Source organism: Pollachius pollachius, assembly GCF_949987615.1.
Source record: "Pollachius pollachius genome assembly, contig: scaffold_494, whole genome shotgun sequence".
NCBI classification, from domain to species: Eukaryota; Metazoa; Chordata; class Actinopteri; order Gadiformes; family Gadidae; genus Pollachius; species Pollachius pollachius.
In genome coordinates this window covers 6,046-14,815 of record NW_027641451.1, presented here as the reverse complement: position 1 = coordinate 14,815, position 8,770 = coordinate 6,046, and the positions used below count along the sequence as shown (strand labels likewise).

Genomic DNA, 8,770 nt, shown 5'->3' with positions numbered 1-8,770 from the left:
GGACCAGAGTGGGGCCGGTCTTCCCGGGGAGGGCCTTCCCGTTGTGGAACCAGCTGAGGGAGGCGGGGGGGGGGGCCGACGTCGCCGAGCACGACAGCGTCATGTTGGAGCCCTTCCCCACGAAGCCCCCCGGCTGCCACCGCCGGCAGCGAGGTCATCTTCACAGCCTCCGGACCATCTGGGGGGGGACGCAGGGAAGGTGAGGAGGGACAGGGGTAGCGGGAGGGAGACGGGGAGACCAGATGGAGATGGAATAACCCTCGAGACGAGGTCAACGGCGGACCTGATGTGAACCGACGGCCGAGACGTAGACCACCGTCGATAAGATAAGATAAGACTTTATTGTCTGTTACACATCGGTTACAGAACATGTTCTCTGACGTGGCTCCAGTCACAAATTAGCATTAGCACAGACATAAAAGACAAGACCAGACCAGGGTGGTGAGGGCTCAGCTGGCTGTGGTCTTCATTTGGTGCTGTTCAGTAGAGCTATTGCAGAGGGGCTGAAGGATTTCTTGTAGGTGTTTGTTACGGGCCACTGGTACATTGAAACGCCTGCCTGATGGTAGCAGGCGGAGGGTGTGATTGGGGGGGGTGAGAGGGGTCCTCTGTGATCAGGTCGGCCCTCCTGATCACTGCACGGCCGTACAGCTCAGATAGGGAGGGTTGGGGGGAGACAGTTTTTTTTGGCAGCCTGATTAGTAGGAGAGCTGTACCTCACTGGGCTCACTGGGCTCCATGGCCTCACTGGGACTCACTGGGCAATCTCACAGTGGACTGACATGTTGAAGGGGGCGCGGTACTCACAGTGGACTGACATGTTGAAGGGGGCGCAGTACTCACAGTGGACTGACATGTTGAAGGGGGCGCAGTACTCACAGTGGACTGACATGTTGAAGGGGGCGCAGTACTCACAGTGGACTGACATGTTGAAGGGGGCGCTGTTCACCGTCTTCTCCAGCTTGTTGGTGACGCTGCAGCCAATTGGTCCGCGGAGTTCCCAGCGGTTAACCTCCCGGATCGTCACGCTGCTCCACTGCTGACCCTGCTCCACCGGGGGGGGGAGGGGGGCATGAGGGGGGGGGGGGGGGGGGGGGGGAGGGACGCATGAGCACGTGGACACATGAGGGACGCATGAGCACGTGGACACATGAAGGACGGATGAAGAGGTGAACACATGGCTAGCCGGGATATGTGACAGGATGAGTGAATGTCTGAATGAAACCAGCAGGGTGACTGGATGAGGATCCACATGAGGACTGGATGAGAATCTAAACATCCATGAACATGGATGAAGGGACATATGAAGATGAGGACAGACCAGAGAACAGAGAGAACAGAGAACAGAGAACAGAGAGAACGGAGAACAGAGAACAGAGACAACAGAGAGAACAGAGAAGAGAGAGAACAGAGAACAGAGAGAACAGAGAACAGAGAACAGAGAGAACAGAGAACAGAGAAGAGAGAGAACAGAGAACAGAGAGAACAGAGACAACAGAGAGAACAGAGAAGAGAGAACAGAGAACAGAGAGAACAGAGAGAACAGAGAACAGAGACAACAGAGAGAATAGAGAACAGAGACAACAGAGAGAACAGAGAAGAGAGAGAACAGAGAACAGAGAAGAGAGAGAACAGAGAACAGAGACAACAGAGAGAACAGAGAACAGAGACAACAGAGAACAGAGAAGAGAGAGAACAGAGAAGAGAGAGAACAGAGAACAGAGACAACAGAGAGAACAGAGACAACAGAGAACAGAGAAGAGAGAGAACAGAGAACAGAGAACAGAGAGAACAGAGAACAGAGACAACAGAGAGAACAGAGAACAGAGACAACAGAGAGAACACAGAAGAGAGAGAACAGAGAACAGAGAGAACAGAGAAGAGAGAACAGATAGAACAGAGAACAGAGAACAGAGAGAACAGAGAACAGAGAACAGAGACAACAGAGAGAACAGAGAAGAGAGAGAACAGAGAAGAGAGAGAACAGAGAACAGAGAACAGAGACAACAGAGACAACAGAGAGAACAGAGAAGAGAGAACAGATAACAGATAACAGAGAAGAGAGAACAGAGAGAACAGAGAACAGAGAACAGAGAGAACAGAGAACAGAGACAACAGAGAGAACAGAGAACAGAGAACAGAGAGAACAGAGAACAGAGACAACAGAGAGAACAGAGAACGGAGAGAACAGAGACCAGAGAACAGAGAGAACAGAGAACAGAGACAACAGAGAGAACAGAGAAGAGAGAGAACAGAGAACAGAGAACAGAGAAGAGAGAGAACAGAGAACAGAGAACAGAGAGAACAGAGAACAGAGAAGAGAGAGAACAGAGAACAGAGACAACAGAGAGAACAGAGACAACAGAGAGAACAGAGAACGGAGAGAACAGAGAAGAGAGAGAACAGAGAACAGAGAACCGAGAACAGAGAGGACAGAGAACAGAGAACAGAGAACAGAGAGTGGATCAGGCTTTCTGAGCATTCAGTCCAACTAGATCTACTGTACTGGGACGGCCCACTCAATGAACCCCCCCCCTCCCATGTAGCCGACAGAGCCCCCCCCTTACGTTGGAGATGGAGGTCCTCTTGCCGTCGCCCAGCAGGGGGGCGGTGCCGTTGGTCCAGCTGAAGGTGAGGGAGGAGCCCAGGGCGGAGCAGTTGAGGATGACGGTGGAGTTGGCTTCCAGTGCCTCCGGGGGGGTGGAGGCGATCAGCACGTTGGACACCGCCACTGGGGGAGGAGCCGCATGTCAGAGAGCATAACACACATCAGGCGTTTTTACGCTGCCCAGTATGACCGTCTTATGCACGCTTTTTCCCCGGCAAGGTCTGCACGTTTACACTAACCGAGGTAAATCGCCTGCTTGAGGTAGCACCCCAATGGACCCTCTCGGAAGCTACACACATTGGCGATTTCATTCTGATATAAATGCGATTAGTGCTCTGCGTTTCCCGGGGGGGATCTCTACAACAGAGACAACGCAGCGATGTCAACATGAGGAGTTCTAACTGGAGAGACGGGGAAATCTGTGAGCTGCTGATCCTCATGTGAGAGAAGGTGATGCAGTCGCATTAAACCAAGAAGGAGAAAGATGGTGCGATCTACGAGAGAGACGTTTTTTATCCTCTGGATAAAATACAAGTGGTCAGCAAAATAAAGAATATGTTGCAGTTTTTGATCTTGGAAATAGTTAATTGGGTTTTTAGCCTACACTTAGATTTATAATCATTCTTGAATGCGAGTCTCTTGAATCATTCATTGTATGCAAATGATTCTAAAGAGGTCTACTCTCCGCGCGTAGCCCCGCCTTCTCCATTGAACGAAGACAGCAGGGATTTTAACCCCTTGGCTTTGCACAGGCAAAACAGCGAAATTGCAGGGAGTGCCAAGCCGCGACTGAACTGGCTTTAAAGAGCTGTAAAAAAAAGACCTTGTGAGACACACACACACAAACACACACAGAGACACACGCACACACACACACACACACACACACAAACACACACACAAAGTAACATACCACACACACACGGACACAAACAGTAACATACCACACACACACATACAGACACAAAAACACACACACACGCACAAACACACAAAAACACACACGTCAGGTAACATACCACACACATGAGCACACACACACACACACACACACACACACGCACACACACACACACATACACACACACAGTAACATACCTCACAAACACAAACACACACGTTTCCAGGATGTTGAGGAACTATGTGGGAGATCTCGTCTCCGTGGACCATGTGACAGTCTTTAAGCCGGGCATCAGCTCAAAGACCTCCTGTCACTCACACATCAGATCAAAGCCCTCCTGTCACTCACACATCAGATCAGAGACCTCCTGTCACTCACACATCAGATCAAAGCCCTCCTGTCACTCACACATCAGATCAAAGCCCTCCTGTCACTCACTCATCAGCTAGAAGGTACTCCTCTATGATCTCCTCCTGTGAGGTGTTCCTCTACTCTATAGACCTCCTGCCCGTCCTGGCCGTGGTTCTAAGATGACCACTTCTGGTTGAGTAGAGAGGCTCGTTTGAGAAGGTTCACCATGAGGCGATACACCATGAGGTCTGGTCGTGGGGGGCGGTGAAGACCTGGGACCTGTGGACTGAGTGGTTCTGAGACGTCTCCCCGTCTGAGTGCTGATGAGTGGAAGGATCTTTATTCCATCCGTTCAATAATTCAGGCTAATGGGGGACGCACCCTGCAGCCTGTAGCGTGACGGAGCCAGACCGCAGTCCTTCAATTCTGGAAAGAGGAACCTGATCACCCCCTCTGTGGGCTCTGGACTGTCCTGCAGTGCGTGAGAACGTTCAGAACCCACACCAACAGAGACATCATGTTCCTGACCCTTCAGAACCCACACCAACGGAGACACTATGTTCCTGAACCTTCAGAACCCACACCAACGGAGACACTATGTTCCTGAACCTTCAGAACCCACACCAACGGAGACACTATGTTCCTGAACCTTCAGAACCCACACCAACGGAGACACTATGTTCCTGAACCTTCAGAACCCACACCAACGGAGACACTATGTTCCTGAACCTTCAGAACCCACACCAACGGAGACACTATGTTCCTGAACCTTCAGAACCCACACCAACAGAGACATCATGTTCCTGACCCTTCAGAACCCACACCAACGGAGACACTATGTTCCTGACCCTTCAGAACCCACACCAACGGAGACACTATGTTCCTGAACCTTCAGAACCCACACCAACGGAGACACTATGTTCCTGAACCTTCAGAACCCACACCAACGGAGACACTATGTTCCTGAACCTTCAGAACCCGCACCAACGGAGGCACTATGTTCCTGAACCTTCAGAACCCACACCAACGGAGGCACTATGTTCCTGAACATTCATGTCATCTGTCCCTCGTCCTGACGGCTGCTGGGGACGTCATGCTCATGGGTAGACCCTCTGGCCCGGACCGGGGCATGGGCCAAACAGCCTGGACCTAGTACCCCCATTCCGGAACGGGGAATGGGGGTACTAGCTCCAGGCTGGGGAGGGGATGGGGGTACTAGCTCCAGGCTGTGAGGTGTTAGGTCCAGGTCCAGGTCCAGGTCCAGGTCCAGGTCCAGGTCCAGGTCCAGGTCTACGTCTAGGTCCAGCTCCAGGTCCAGGTCTAGGTCCAGGTCCAGTTCTAGGTCTAGGTCAAGGTCCAGGTCTAGGTCCAGGTCTAGCTCTAGGTCCTGGTCCAGGTCTAGGTCCAGGTCCAGGTCCAGGTCCAGGTCCAGGTCCAGGTCTAGGTCCAGGTCCAGTTCTAGGTCTAGGTCAAGGTCCAGGTCTAGGTCCAGGTCTAGCTCTAGGTCCTGGTCCAGCTCTAGGTCCTGGTCCAGGTCTAGGTCCAGGTCCAGGTCTAGGTCCTGGTCCAGGTCCAGTTCTAGGTCCAGGTCCAGGTCCAGGTCCAGGTCCAGGTCCAGGTCTACGTCTAGGTCCAGCTCCAGGTCCAGGTCTAGGTCCAGGTCCAGTTCTAGGTCTAGGTCAAGGTCCAGGTCTAGGTCCAGGTCTAGCTCTAGGTCCTGGTCCAGGTCTAGGTCCAGGTCCAGGTCTAGGTCCTGGTCCAGGTCCTGGTCCAGGTCCAGGTCCAGGTCCAGGTCCAGGCCCAGGCCAAGCAGTGCCCTGCCTGGGAAGGTGTAGCAGTGCTCTGTGTTCTCAGGTGCGCTGAGGATGCTGCAGGGTGGCACTAGACCGGATCCACCGGTTCCAGGCTGCAGTGTCGGTTATCACACGCAACCGGTTCTGACTGCACCCATCAAGGGAATAATTAATGGGGGATTTCTACTGGGCCACTCCCAGCAAGACTGTAGTTACTGGTTAACTCCAGAACCAGGTGGTGAACCAGTAGCATGCTGTTGCACTGGGCCGCCGCCAGTAGAACCAGTAGGGGCAGTAATACCAGGTGTCACTGACTCTGGATGCCATGACGATGATGTCAGAGAGCATGACGTCATCATGTGACCCCAGCGACCTTGACCGACCCGTTGTTATCCCATGGAGAGCAGGAAGGACGAGGGGAGGGGCGTGGCCACAGAGGGGCGCGGCATCGGGGGGTCGTGGGGCCAGGTCCGGCGACACAAGGGAGTTCAAACGTGGCGCCCCTCAGCTCTGAACCTCCCACCAGCCAATGGGTGCGTGTCTGAGCGCTGCAGCCACGCCCCCCTGCGGCACACACCTAAACTAGACATCTAACCTCCTGAAACAACAGCCTTTGGTTGACCCTCCCAGAAAGGGGGCGGGGTCATTCAAAGTCATGCTGAACGGAGACCCCATGACCCCCGGTCTGACCTCTGACCCCCGCTGACCCCTGACCCCCGGTCTGACCCCTTTCCTCGGCTCCAGATTGGAGAATCAAACACTAAACGGATCCCCGTACACACACACACACACACACACACACACACACACACACACACACACACACAGCAGTACAAGGGCCGCGCCCTAAATAATGATCGCGGAAGAGTTCCTCTTTCATGCAAATGCAAAAAGATGTACATACTATATAATAATAATTATATATATATATATATATATATATACTAATAAATATGCATAAATATATGCATATATATATGTAAATATAAATAAATAAATATAGAAATATATCTAAATACATATATATATTTATAAAAATAAATATCTTACTATATATATATAAATACACACATATATATGTGTATTTATATATATAGTTATATATATATATATATGTATTTATATAAATACATATATATTTATATATATATATAAAAACGTATACATATATATTTCTGTATATATATATATTTCTGCATATGTGTATTTCTGTATATATTTCTGTGTATATATAAAGGCGTATGGTGAGTAAAGCTGGCCCGGAGCCCACTCACCGAGCACCAGCAGCTCAGTCTCTCCGGTCTGGGTGACGGCATTGTTGTCCACCATGGAGACGGAGTACTCGCCGTTGTCGGCGGTGGTGGTGGGACCCATCTTCAGCCGGCCGGTGGTGCGGTTCAGCCACACGCGGCCCTCGTATCCCTCCGCCACGTTCTCCGCGGGGCCGGCCAGCGAGACCATGGGGATGAGGCCCTCCTCGTCCGAGTGCTTGAAGGACCAGACGATGGTGATGAAGGACTTCTCCAGGTCCACCGTGGTCTTGAAGGTGATGTTCTGGCCCAGCTCCACGTAGAGTGGGCCGTGGGGCAGTGCGTCCTGGGCCTGGCTGCCTCCTGGGGGGTGGGGGTTAGTACCGCCTTACGTTACACAGACACTACAGAGAAGCCTTTAACATCATGTACCCATCTTTAACATTGCATACCTTTATTTAACATTATATACCTATCTTTACCATTATATACCTATATCTGTAATATTATATACTTCTAACATTAGAAACCTTTCTTTAACATTATATACCTTGAACATTATATATCTTTATTCAACATTATATACCTCTCTTTAACATTATATACCTGTATCTTTAACATTATATACCTTTCACATTATACACCTATATCTTTAACATTATATACCCATCTTTGAATTATGTACATATCTTTAACATTATATACCTATCTTTAACATTATATACCTTGAACATTATATATCTTTATTCAACATTATATACCTCTCTTTAACATTATATACCTGTATCTTTAACATTAAATACCTCTAATATTATATACATCTAACATTATATACACACCTTGTAAATGATATACATCCAACAATATACACCATCTTCAACATTATATACATCTAAAATCATATACCTGTATTTAACATTATATACCTTTATCTTTAACACTATATACCTACAGTATATCTTTAACATTATATATCTATCTTGACATTATATACCTATGCATAAAATGATATACCTATCTTACACCATCTTTAACATTATATACCCCTCTTTACACTTGATACCTATATTTAACACTATATGCATCTTTTATTATGTACCTATATCACATATATACGTTATACACCTATCTATAACATCATATACTCATCTTTAACATTATATACATATATTTAAGATTATATACCTATCTGTGACATTATATACCATCTTTAACATTATATATCTTTATTTAACATTATATACCTATCTTACACTACCTATCTTTAACAATATGTACCTATCTTTAAAGTTTATACGACAAAAAGCGTCTCCAATCCACGTCGATAACAAACCACCGCGCACTGAGCGAACTGGGTGGAGGTTCTCATCCCCACGACACGGAACACGGCTGTTCCGCCTCGTGGGCATTAGGTGAGAGGTCTAGGAGACGACAGCGGGCAAAGGAGGGGAGGCCTTACCGACGGACAGGAGCAGGAGGATCGTCTCGAATCTCAACAAATCCATGATGGCTTCACGGTTGGCGCCAGCAGAATGAGTCTCTACCTGTTGATCTGAGCAAGTTAGGGAAGAACCAACCTAGGGGTGTGTCCGGGGCTCTCGGACGTGTGCGTGTGTGTGCGTGTGTGTGTGTGTGCGTGTGTGTGTGTGTGTGTGTGTGTGTGTGTGTGCGTGTGTGTGTAGGTACCGCCCTTCCCTCCACCCCCCGCCATATATATCATATATCGTCTTTAAACGGTATATTAATAGGTCAATAATGTACAGTAGTAACATGCGCAGGATACTCTACCAATCATATACAATGTAATACAAAATGTCTCCATAATAACACAGTAATAATTTGCAATATTTGGAAACCACGTAGATGA

General features: G+C 48.9%; 1 pseudogene across 1 annotated transcript; it reads right to left on the bottom strand.

Moving 5' to 3' along the window:
• Positions 1-6: 6 nt before the first annotated feature.
• On the bottom strand, positions 7-8,514 carry LOC307091563 (cell adhesion molecule CEACAM2-like; annotated as a pseudogene). The gene is made up of 5 exons (XR_013812800.1): positions 8,363-8,514; positions 6,928-7,266; positions 2,568-2,731; positions 916-1,045; positions 7-178 (listed from the first exon to the last, which is right to left on the bottom strand). The product of XR_013812800.1 is annotated as a cell adhesion molecule CEACAM2-like (transcript).
• Between the last annotated feature and the right edge of the window lie 256 nt (positions 8,515-8,770).